This window comes from Carcharhinus amblyrhynchos, chromosome 9 (genome assembly GCF_965287045.1).
Source record: "Carcharhinus amblyrhynchos chromosome 9, sCarAmb.v2.hapA, whole genome shotgun sequence".
Classification (NCBI taxonomy): domain Eukaryota; kingdom Metazoa; phylum Chordata; class Chondrichthyes; order Carcharhiniformes; family Carcharhinidae; genus Carcharhinus; species Carcharhinus amblyrhynchos.
In genome coordinates this window covers 109,492,408-109,505,643 of record NC_137332.1, presented here as the reverse complement: position 1 = coordinate 109,505,643, position 13,236 = coordinate 109,492,408, and positions in this window count along the sequence as shown.

Here is a 13,236-nt window from a genome sequence, read left to right as displayed (position 1 = left end):
GGAACAAGAATATTAAAAGGAGAGGTTGATAAAAGTCAATCCGTTTGGAGAAAGTAGACAAGGAAAATCTGTTTGCATTCGCGAGTGGATACAAATATAAAGTTCTGCAGAAGAAGTGCAAGGGGAATGTAAGGTAGATTTTTTTTAATGTGACGAGGACCTGGAATTCGTTGCCATCGAGGATGGTGTAAACGAAGAAGGTCGATGGTTTTGAAAGGAAATTAGACACTGGAAGGAGATAAACTGGCAGGTCTGCGGACGTGAGGGGGAAATATTGGATTGCTTTAGGGAGAGCCAGCAAAGGCCGGATGGGCCATATTGTCTTAATTCTGCGCAGTTAGTTCTGTGAGCCTTGGAAAAATCCACGCTCACTTAAATTGTGTCATGATTTTCCCTGTTCTTCATGGGGGGAGATATTCCTGTTGCTGTTTTGGTGTCATTGTCTCCCCTGAGCACCATCGTTGATGCAGGGAAAAAACACAGAATATGTACAAACTAATATGATTTTTTTTTACTATTTAAACTGTCTGTGTGGAGTTTGCACATTCTCCCCGTGTTTGCATGGTTTTCCTCTGGGTGCTCCGATTTTCTCCCATAGTCTAAAGATGTGTGGGTTAAGTGGATTGGCCATGTTAAGTTGTCCCTTAGTGTAAGGGGGACTAGCTAGGGTAAATGCATGGGGTTATAGGGACAGGGCCTGGGTAGGATTGTGGTTGGTGCAGACTCAATGGGCCGAATGATCTCCTTCTGTACTGTAGGATTCGATTATTCTATGACATGAGCAGTTTGGAAATTGGACAAGTTCCTTTAACGGTGTGTACTGGGATTTCTTGCTCAATCAGTTCACTAGCACAGGAGCTGGACTTTTCTATTGAATGTGTTCGTCCACTGGACGTGTGGCCATCGGTGGCTCGGCCAGCCTAGGTATTGATTATCGGTATTTGTCTCTGAGAAGGTGGTGGGTGAACCGTGGCAGTTCTGCCCCAATTTCCTTATATTCTCCTGATAAAGCCAGACCTAGATGGGAGCACTTTGGAATAAGGCAATTCATAGTTGGCGTTTGGCTCTCTTTGAGAAATAGCAGAACTGTGGCAAATTCCAACTCTCTCCTCACACATATACTTTCTGGCAGCAGGCACTGGATAGGAATCGGGAGTCTGAATACCTCCTTGCGCTAAAATATTTGTGAATTAGCAAATTGACTCAAGGCTGGTTTTGGATAATTTAGTAGCAGCCATTTGGTTCATGTGGCCACGGCGCCACTGGGAAAGGTTGCCAATATTTCTTCGGAGTCATGCTTCTGTCAGTAATGTTAACTATTTTGAGGGATATCATTGTGCCTTCAGATCCTGTGAACCAACCTGACTCTGGGGGTGGCGCAGCGATGACCCTGGAAGAAGGCTCAGCTGTTGCACCTTCAGCCTTGTAAACTGGATTTTCTTTGTGATTGGATGATGTACAATTTATGTAATTTGTAACAGAAAGGTTTAAATAAAAAGACTATAAGAGTGAATACAACAATGTAGTTTCCTTTTAACTGATTGTACTGGACACGTGCTAGGAAGTAAAATCGAGAAGTGTCGCTTCCAATGCAAAGTCACCAGCTGGTTGTGTGTTATCCATGTATGTTAAGGAAGACGGGAGTTTTGGATATTGATGCAAAATGGACACTATCGCTTTGGCCAACCATTTGCAGATCTCGCCTGATATTCAGCCCCATTGCACATAATATCATCTTGTTTTTTAAAATTGCTTACTGGATGTGGGAGTAGCTGTCTCTGCTAGCATTTATTGCTCAATGTCTATGACGAAGAGTCATCCAAACTTGAAACGTTGGCTCTATTCTCTCACCACAGACGCTGTCAGACGTGGTGAGATTTTCCATCATTTTTTGCTTTTGCTATTTATTGCTCATCCCTAACTGCCTTCCATTTCAGAGGGCATTTGAGAGTCAACCACATTGCTGCAGGTCTGGAATCACACGTAGGCCAGACCGGGTAAGGACGGCAGGTTTCCTTCCTTAGAAGTACAATAGTGAACAAGATGGGTTTTACGAGAACTCACGATGGTTTCATGATCATCAACAAATTTTAATTACTGCTGTTATTTTTATTGAATTGAAACTTTGCCATTTGCCGTGCTGGGATTCGAACTTGGATCTCTGGTTCAGTGACACTACCACTCGGCCACTGCCTCCCCTTAACCAGGCGAGATACTTGAAGGCCAGTCTGACGGGCCTCCGTCCAATGCAAATAGCCTTTGCTAATCGGATGTCTTCAGTATTACACTGGAATATCAAACTCCATGTTGTGAAATATTTTAACTTGCCGCCCAATTGACGTTGCTAGTTGGGTGCCCAATCAATGCACCATCTGGCCCTGATACAATTGGGTTTTAATATAATTAAAAATAATCGCGAAATCTCAGCGAGTTTAAAAATCCACCCCCTCAGATTGAGGCCAGATGCAGAAATGCTGACAATGATAGTGGGAATCTTCTTCTTCATGCCTAAGATGTCATTTTGAAACATGGGATTTTGCTGATCTTCTGCTTAATGGCTGATACCCCAAAGGGTATTTCGGTAGCTGGCAATCAGATTAAATCTTTCCTAAACCTATTGGGGTAGATTTCAATATTGCCAGTTGGATGCAGAACTGGTGTTGTATTCCTCTCTCTTTCCCTGGGCTCCCTGTCAATTTGAACTGGAAATGAAACTTATTCAGTCTCTGTAACAGCTGGTCAGCAATTCCTGTGTTATCACTGGGCATGGAAAGCGAAAATAATTTAGGAGGAAATTTGTGAAGACTAGTTTTTTTTTGGCTGGTATCTGGAAACATAAATAAGTGTATAAATTTGCCCATCATTCCTTATGATGAATAAGTGCGTGAAGACGAGAATATGCTTGCATCAATAAGGACGCCAGTGTTCAGACTAATTTGCAGTGTATTTCTTCTGTCAGGCGTCCTTTTTATGTTTTGAGGTAAATTTAACACACGGTTGCCAAGCCAGAAACTAGTATATTCATGACCAACCTCTTTTATTGCATGTTGGTCGACTTTATTCTTCACTGAAATTCATGGAAATAACAATATTTGACGCTGTGCACACCTGGCGCCAAAAAGTTTTCGCCCAAACTTTAGTTGGCAGTAAAAGTGAAAATTCCTATTTCAATCAGAGCCACAATGGCGAAGAACATAGCGCTTTTCCCTGGGTCTCTAGTACACTGAACACTTGCGGAAGGCCTAATAGGTGCATTGTGAAAACATTTCCCCATTTCATCCCTCAATAGAGGACCACTGGTTAAGAAATGAACAATTGTGAACTATGATTTGTCTTGGATAATAAGGAAAATCTGGCGATAGTGAATTTGTTGCCTGTTTCATATCTCCTTTCCTCTTACTGCCTAAGACCAATGCCAACCCAACAGCCTGCTGCCCACTTGCATCTCCCTTTGTATCACAAAGCGTTTCCTATAGGAAAAGCCTTGAGTTTAAATAGGAAATATTGACCATATCTTCCACTCACAGAGGCTTAACTGAACAGTTACCGTTTTGTACCATTTTGTCTCTCTATTGATTGAAGCAAAGCATCAGGCTTCATGTAAAGTGAAAGTCTCTGCAATGGGAAAAATTGTTGTGATGGATACCAGGGGATGCAAGGTAATTTTTCAAAAATCATTTTTTACTCATTCATGGGACATGGGGGTTGATGGCTGGCCAACATTTATTGCCAATCCCTAGTTGCCCTTGGAGGGCAGTAGAGAGTCAACAACACTGCTATGGCTTTGGAGACATATGTAGGCCAGACCAGGTAAGGACGGCAGATTTCCCTCCTTAAAGGACATCCTTGGAATACAAAGGTTGTTGACAAAACCAGCAGCTCGTGCCCATCAAGTGAAGAAACGGAATGAAATGCTAATTAATTTCATTGCCTTACCTTTGTCCGTTTCCATTTCCATTGGAGCGTGTTTGATAATGTCTTTATTCTTCTTCATTATTTGTTTCTCTTTGGTTCTGAGTAGCACATTGGTTACCTGTGCATTATGATACTGCAAAACCTGTTGAAGATTACATTGGGGTTTGACACGCAACAAGTTAGCAGATATTTTAACATCAGGCGTTTCTCAGCTCTGGTGGGTATGTTCTGCTAGAAATGGTTTTAAGTTACTGAGTGTAAGCCTAGTTCCTATGTTGTGAGCCCATATTACAAAATTGTGCAAATCGTGAGATTGTTCAGTAATTGAAATTAACCGTGTTAATGTGCATGTGGAATTAAATGCCCTTTGTACACCACAGAGTGGTTTCCTTCACTTGATTGAATGCACCAATAACATTTCCTTCAACATATTAAGTATTCTCGACCGTGGAGATTTCCTACAAAAAATGACGGATGATTAAACGACAATTGATCAGTTTTATCATCGTCTATTAAAGTTGATAATGGCATAAGATAGATGCAAATATGTTCTCTGCTGGGAAGAGTCTGATGTGGAGATGCCAGCGTTGGACTGGAGTAAGCATAGTAAGAATTCTCATAATATCAGGTTAAAGTCCAACGGGTTTATTTGGTAGCACAAGCCACAAGCTTTCGGAGCCCTGCCCCTTCATCAGATGATGAAGGGGTAATACGCCGAAAGCTTATGGCTTGTGATATCAAATAAACTTGCTGGACTTTAACCTGGTATTGTGAGACTTCTTACTGGGAAGAGTCTGGCCAGTTGACATTAGAGAATTCAATGGGAAAATCTTAAAGTATCAACGTGACCTAAAAAGAGTAAGGGCAGTATCCTTTGTTACTCGATGGGTGGCCGACGTGAATTGGATTTATGACATGAATGGAGAAAATGAATTGAGAAAATTAATTAAAAACTAGTTAATGCTAACTCAGAAGGAACGAATTTCTTTCTGGACACAAGGTTTTATCATCACATTAATAATTTGTCTACATGTCGAAAATTAACATTTCTGCTGTTCGATGGTAGTAACAGGACAACTCAAAACCCAACTCTGGTCGTTATGTAATACTTTTAACCTAGATAAGCGCTAAAATCGCTTCACTGGAGAAAAATCAGACATTTCACACTGAACTAGTCGGGGGGGGGGGGGGGGTCGTGGGGGGATGGTGGCGACACGGTGGCATAATGGTTAGCGCTACTGCTTCACAGTTCCAGGGACACGGGTTCGATTCCCAGCTTGGGTCATTGTCTGCGCGGAGTTTGCACATTCTCCCCGTGTCTGCATGGGTTTCCTCCGGGTGCTCCGGTTTTCTCGAACAGTCCAATAATGTGTGGTATGAGTTGATTGGCCATGCTAAATTGCCTATAGCGCCCTGGGATGTGTAGGTTAGCGGGATTAGCAGGGTAAATGTGTGGGATTGTGGAGATACAGCCTAGGGTGTGCTTGTTGTGAGTGCAGATGGGCCGAAAGATTCCTCACTGTGCAGAAGGAAGCCAATGATTTTATGAACCACATAAAGAGACATTCGGACAGGCGACTGAATAAGGAGTGCGTTTTAAAACAGGATAGCGAGAGGAGGAGAAGGTTGGGGATAGAATCCCACAGGTTCCAGCCTCGCTGTCTAGAGGTGTGACCGCTAATCGGGGAGCAAAGGAAGTGGAACAATAATAACATGTCTGATTTAGATGAATGCAGAGTTCTCGGAGGGGCTGACGCGTTGGTGGAAGTTTCAGTGACAGGGTTCATGGGGTAATTTGAAGTCGAGGGTGTGAGTATTGAGATCAAGATGTGTAGAGAGTAGAATCAATGTTGGAGGCGAGCTCAGAGATGAAGGGTAATTGGGGTGTGACGCCAGTAAGGATACTTTAGTTTAACTGGAGCTTATAGAAGATGAACTGACGGAGCCACTCTTAGAAATTGTTATCCCAGCGACACAAATTAAATAAATAAATATTTGCGAACTCGGGCTAAATGCTAAGGGGGTACAAATTCATCATGAGATGGCGTAGAATGGGAGCATCTTGCCCTTATGAGCGGAACTGGTGGCACAATGATTAGCATTGCTGCCACACAGCTTCAGGGACCCAGGTTCACTTCCGGCTTTGGTTGACTGGGTGGAGTTTGCATGTTCTTCCCATGCTTGCATGAGTTTCCTCCCGGTGCCCTGGTTTCCTCCCACGCTCCAAAGATGCCCCTGAGTGTGGGATTAAGATGGTAAATACCTGGGGTTGCGAGGTTCAGTGTGGGATCGTTGACGATGCAGGGCCGAAGGGCCGAATGGCCTACTTGTGCACTGTAAGGATTCTATAATTCTAACTGAATGACCAGTTATATACTGGTGAAAATTATGATGACGCCGATTTTGCACTACCCGTGGCAAATTTCTCACCCTGTTTTATGAAGGATTGCATTTTCTGTTGGAGAACTATGGGCAGAATCACTATTGTGGAAATGGTGATTCTCAACTTATTCATTGAAAGGGGAAAAAAGAGATTTAGAAAGGAACCAGGAGCAGGTGTTTCTTCAGAATCGCTGACAGCTCTAGTCAACCATTGCTGACCAATGGCGATTTATCTCAGCAAACATTGAATAGAATGATGCGAAATGTAGGTAGAATCAATAAACCATGGAATCTAAACCTAAAGCTTGGCCCATATGCGGTTTCAAAGTCTTAGTCGTGCAATGGCAACGCCGAGGCACCAGAATTCTATTCCTTGCTCTATTTCTCGATTGTTTGTGCTGCTTGAAATGTTTAAGGTTGCAGGTTTGCAAAGAACAAAATTCTAATGTTGTAGCCATGTTGCTGATTGAACCCAACTCAGAACGTCAGTAGCTCACAGTAGCAGCCGCTTGTGATGGATGTCAAGATTTGCGGGTTAGGTACATTGGCTATGCTAAATTGCCCCTTAATGTCCTGGATGCGTAAATTAAAGGGATTAGCGGAGTAAATATGTGGGGCCTCGGTGGGATTGTTGTTGGTGCAGACTCGACGGGCCGAACGACCTCCTTCTGCACTGTAAGTTTTCCATGATTCCATGTCCTTAATAGAAACGTGGAATTGCCCGCTAGGCACTGTGATACCGAACTATGGCTCCCAACAGTGGCAGCGAGAACGACGCACATCTATACAGACCCTTCAACGTCATATAATGTTACACAAAACATAATTTGCCACGAAACAACTTTAAGAGTCTGGCATCCAAATGATCAATACAATAGTTAGGCTTTAGGAACCTGGTAAAGAGAGGACAAGAGGCAAGGGGGCAGGAATGTTTATTGAGAGTATTCTAGACCTTAGGGTTAGGCGGCTGAAAAAAGAAAGCCATTAATGTTAGGTCATATAAATGTGATATGCACTGGCGGTCAAAAGCTGAGGAATGGGGAGATGGCAGAGAGCTGTAACGAACTATTTGCGTGTCCCCTATTTAAGCACAAAAGGTTTTGTTTTGCCAAGTTGCGAAGTGACCGCAGCTGATGCGATTTAAGCGAAAAGGGAACAAAATTAAGAAACTCCCAAACATAAAATGTTCTGCACAAATAAAAGAATACAGGGTGTTCGTGTGTGGAATACAGGAGTAAGTGATCTGAATGAAAAGGATGTGTTCTCCTCTCATTGTTGCTTGTTAATCAGAATAATGTTCTGAGCCTCAAGGTTCAACGATAATGTTGCAGCTGCCTGGAGCCTTGTGTTGCAAGTATTTCGCAACAATGTTCTGCAACCAATGTGAAGATAGTAAGTAATGTGTATTCCAGCCTTTACTGACCGTCAAAATGTACTTTCAGAATATCTTTTCTGCCGAGGTTTCGCAGAAAGGGGACACATTGTTCATTGAGAGGAGTGTCCTTGTAACGTAAGCGCAATGTATCAGGTGGGCGGAAAGAAAATTTAGTCAATTCATCCGTCCGTTTATGGACTACCAATGCGAAGTCCGGTCGACGTGAAGGAAGGAAGTGCCTCTGAGGAGCGCACATTATCACTTTTCCAGGCAGTTCAGAGAAAAACAAACGGACTTTTCTGGCTGTTTTCACATTCATTCTCCACTGACACTACTTAGTCTTACATTGACACAGATAACACTTGTCTTTACCATTTCTCCCCTGAATGTGCTCTAGTGAACTGTGGTAAAGCTTATGCTGCTATTAGTTTTGTGCATTGTTATTAAAAAAACGCGTAAGCTGCACTTTTGTCAAGTGTAACATTAAATACTATTGGGAAACGCCATCCAGTTATTCATTATTTATTGCATTCATTAGTTGCTCTTCTAAATGCAACCAAAATCTAATACTATATTATGTAAAAATATACTCAGAGTGGGATTTTGAAAGCGGGGTAACTAATTGAGTATTGTTCCCCTAAAAATTGCCTTGTATGGATCAATTAATTAAGTTAAATTGAAAGGCATCCTCGGAAGTTTATAGAATCATAGAATCCATAGTGGTATTAACTGATTTCAACAAGATTTCATGAAAAGAGAAAACTAAATTGCATTTCTGTAGCCTCTTGTTGAAGGCACCACCCTTTTGAAGTACAGTCACCGTTATAATGTAGAGAGCGAGGCAGCGAATTCCAGCAAGCACAAATGTAGAAACAATCTATTTTTGTGATGTTGATTGGGAAGTGAGGAGTGGGGGGCGGATCGGGGCGTATTGGTTAGGACATCCGAGATAATACCCCTGCTCTCTATCCATTCAAGTTCTACCAGGGTATTATTCCTCTAGTATTGGATCAGAATGTCAGCATGGATTCTCATGCCAAAGTCTCTCCGCGGGGGTTGGGGGGGGGGGGGGGTGGTTCTGAAGCCAGAACCTTCAGATGCGTAGTCAACAACAACACTAAACGTTCTATTTCTATGGTACATGTAATGTAATGGAACGCCCAACGCAGGTTCATTAGAACATTATAAAACAAAACATAGCCGCGTTTCTCCAGAGGAATACACAGAAGATGCCAGGTCAGGTAACCAAAAGCTGGATCAAAGAGTAGATCTTAATCAGTCTCCTAAGGAATGTGAAGAGGCGGAGAGGTGTAGAGAGAGACAATCCCAAAGCTTCCCAGGTAAATGAAATCATGGCCACCAATGTTGCAGCAATTATAATGAGTAATTCTTAAGAGGCCAGAATTAAAAGACCGCAGTTTTCTCGGATAGTTGTCTTGCTAGAGGAAATGGCGTGGACAAGGCGGTAAGGATGAGAAATTTAAAATTAAAATATTGCTTGCCCAGGTGTCAATGTACACCAGCGGGAACAGTGGCAATAGCGGAACGAGAATATTTAAAATCTACCTCTGTGGTCAAGTTTTGATTACCTGACCTAATATCACCTCATGTAACGGACGCCATGTTTTGGTAGGGTGATGGGACTTGCTGCAAGTTAAGTCACGGAAGGGAGGAGAATTCTGGATGACCTCAAGTTTGCAGAGGGGGCTAATGTGGGAAGCGAGCCAGGATTACCATGGATTAGCCATGTCCAGAGATATAAAAACATGGGTGTTTCAGTAGCAGATGAATAGAGACAGGGCCAAAGCAAACCATGATACGGAGCTGGAAAGTTTTGGTGGTGGGACCAGGATGACTTTAGAAGTCCAGCTCAAGTTCAAATGCGACGCTAAGTTTAGGATCAACTGGCTCAATCTCAGGCTATTACCAGGCCGGAATATATAGCTGGAGGAATGGAGTTTGGCGCGGGGACCAAAAAAAATGACTTCAGTCTTCCCACTATTGAATTGAAAGTAGATAAAACACAGGAAGAACCAAAAAAGAAATGTTATTGTACAGTTCCACAAATCGATTAAATGGGCCCCGGATCACAAAATGTTAACTTTGAGGTTGGTCATTCACTGGTAGTGTGACCAAGCTGGTGGATTCACAGCTGGACTTTTGTGATGCTTCAGCCTAATCCCCCGTCCAATATCTCAGGCTCAATGAAGTCAATGAAGGCAACTTAAAGAGATGCAGGCAGCGCATGAAGAGATTCATCCCGCTAGTTGCAACTACGCACATGCTTACATTTGGGCCAATTGACTTGTCGCAAAGCCAAGGCCTGTATTTATCGTAACAGCAAACTCAGGATATCCCATATGGATCCATGGCAAAATAATTGCTACTAAAACGTACAACCTGTTCCCCAGCCAGGAATTTTGGTTGAAATCTGCATTTTGCTAGGACACAGGGACATGCCTTCCCAACAGCCCCACCCCACCTTGCTGTTCTTCGAATGGCATTTTTGGCCGACCTGAGTGCTCAGCTGGGACTCCGATTTAACTTCTGACACAAAGTAGGGCACCCCTGGCAGTGAGGAGCTGGTTGTACATTGCACACTGGTTGTATAAGCTTATATTATCTGTTCACATTTCTGGAATGGGACTTGAATCTATTATCTTCAAACTAAGGAGCAGTTGCACTATCAAGTCTGTCACTAAGTTGACTCTGCACTTAAGGGGAAGAATATATCTCCAGAGTGGCTTCTTACCAACAGAATGGCTGTTGTTGCAAATTGCCAGTATCATCAAATCCCTAATTTAGTATATTTTTAATACATAGTTGTACAAAGGCACTAAGGATTTATTCCTTCAGGCCAAATTCCATGTAATCATCGAATACCTACAGCGCAGAAGGAGGCCATTCGGTCCATCGAGTCTGTACCAACTACAATCCCACCCATGTCCTATCTTATAAACCCTTTGCATTTGCCCCGAACTAGTCCCCCTGACACTACGGGGCAATTTAGCATGCCTACCTAACTGGCATATCTTTTTCCCCAGGGTGGAAGAGTTAATTACTAGGGGCACAAGTTTAAGGGGCAAGAGGGAAGGTTTAAAGGAGATGTATGAGGCAGATTTTTTACACAGGGAGTAGTGGGTGGCTGGAACTCATTGCCGGGAGAAGTAATGGAAGCGGATATGGTAGTGACTTTCAAGGGGCGTTTTGACAAACGGGTGGGAATGAAGGGATATGGTCCCCGGCAGGGTAGGCGGTTTTAGTTAAGATGGGCACCATGGTTGATGCAGATTTGGAGGGCCGAAGGGCCTGTTCTTGTGCTGTGCTTTTCTTTGATCTTTGGCAGGTGAACTTAGAGATTGGGTTAGATCTTTGGACTGTGGGAGGAAACCAGGGTAACCGGAGGAAACCCACGCAGACAAGGGGAGAATGTGCAAACTCCACATAGACTCCACAAAGCCAGGAATCGAATCTAGGACCCTGGCGCTGTGAGGCAGCAGTGCTAACGACTGTGTCACCGAGCCGCCCAATAGATAATAGGTAATAGGTTGAACCGCTGCAACATATAGAAATCAAGGCAACAGTTATTGTAAGCACTGCGGGAAGAACTCTGTTTATGGCATAGTCCTCTCAATTTCTTTATGAACAAGGCTATTAGAACACATGAATGTTCATGACTATCAACTGTTAAATACACTCCAGTGGGTGTTTGAGATCGTAGGATATTCTGCTCCTTTGCTGGCCCCACGCCCTTTGACACCCATGTCTTCTGAAGCCACACTCACAAAAAAAAAGTGACCTTTCCAAACGTCACCTCCTTCGGAAACAATATACCATGTGCTGCAGCACGCTTCTCCGCCCCACCACCCCCCCTCCACCGCCCCCCAACAGCACTCATCCCCCAACTCCCCCACTCGCCACCCACGTTAAATCCGTGAAAAGTAATGGCAAGGTTGATGGAATGGATCTCGAGTGGAGGCAATGATGTTAACAGTATTGCAGCAAGCACATTAGCACTAGGGCGAACCGTCGTCATAGAAGTAACTTGCCGCGGCGGGATTTGGTCACCTGCAGTGAACTTGCGGGAGAGTTGGCGCGGACAAATATTGTAGGAAATGGAAAAGTCTAGATTTTCTACTCAGAGAGACAGAGAGAGGGAGATTTCACTCATCAGGAATCGAATCCGGGACCCTGGCACTGTGAGGCAGCAGTGCTCATCATCCGATCTAGAGTGGGAACAAATCAGCCTATGAATCTTGGTACTGCCTCAGACAGCTAAGAGTCACACGCAACCAGCCAATTTCCTATTGCCTGTTTTTAAAAAGTCATTTATAGGATGCGGGAGTCGCTAGTTGCCCCGCATGAGATGGCGGTGAACTGCCTTCTTGAGCCTCTGCACTCCCCGAGTAAACTAAAGCAGGCATAAATCCTGAAATGCATGGAAAGTATTTTTAAGCGGTAAAGTGCATTGTACATGTAGATGCTGGAATGTGTCTTACCCAGACGCAACCACAGAGATACACAGCACAGAAAGTGGTTACTTTGCCAGTGAGGAAAATCTAATTTAATTCCAGTCACCTTACTCAGCTATGATCGAATTAGCAACCTCCTTCTTTATCAATCCTTCCATTTCAACAGATGAATTCTGCCTCGACTCCCACTTATATATAGGGAGGTGGCGTTGTGGTAATGACACCGGGCTGTAACCCAGATGTCCCTGACTGCTGCTCTTGGGACCACGGGTTGAATCCCACTGAAGCAAGTGAAATTTAAACTCAATTAATGCACCTTGATTTAGAAGCCATTCGCAAGAATTTGTCATTAATTGATCTAAAAAAAACAAAAGACCTTGCCTAACATGTGACTCCAGACCCGCAGCAATGCGGTTGACTTTTAACTGACCTCTGAAATGGCCCAGCTAGACGCTCAATCGTATAAAAACTGCGACGAAGCCTACAAAAATAAAATCTGACTGCTTCCTTCGCTATAATTGGTGTAAAATCCTGGAAATTCTTCCAGAACCACACTGAGGGTGTACCTACACCCCATGGAATGCGGCGTTGAAGAAGACGGCTCATCATCACTTTCGAGAAACACAGGAGCCTCTTGTGTTAAATAAAAGCCCTAGCCTCCTTTAATTTTGAATGTTGCTGCATTCGGCGACAGATTTATGGAGCAAATCGATTTCTTAGATTAATTTATGAAAATAGTTCACCGTTTTTAATGTCTCAATCTGAAGTATAAAACCTAAACATACTCGATCAATTAAAAAAACTCAGGTATTTGCATAAACTGTGTTGAATAATGTTATATAACAGTTTTTTTTATTGTTCTCAATACAATCACAAGCATCTAAAGGTACGATAAAACTAAATGATAAATCGATCTTTCATTTGAGATAGCATCAAGCAAGTATTGCTACCAGAGGAATTCAAATACATCTATCTCTTAATCAGAACGCAGGGGTTGCCTCGCTCTGGCATTATGGGCTTTGGGGATATTGCTTGTATCCACATTATCTACAAACTTGTATTCCCCTTGAGAAAGTTCCAAGGAGGTAAAGG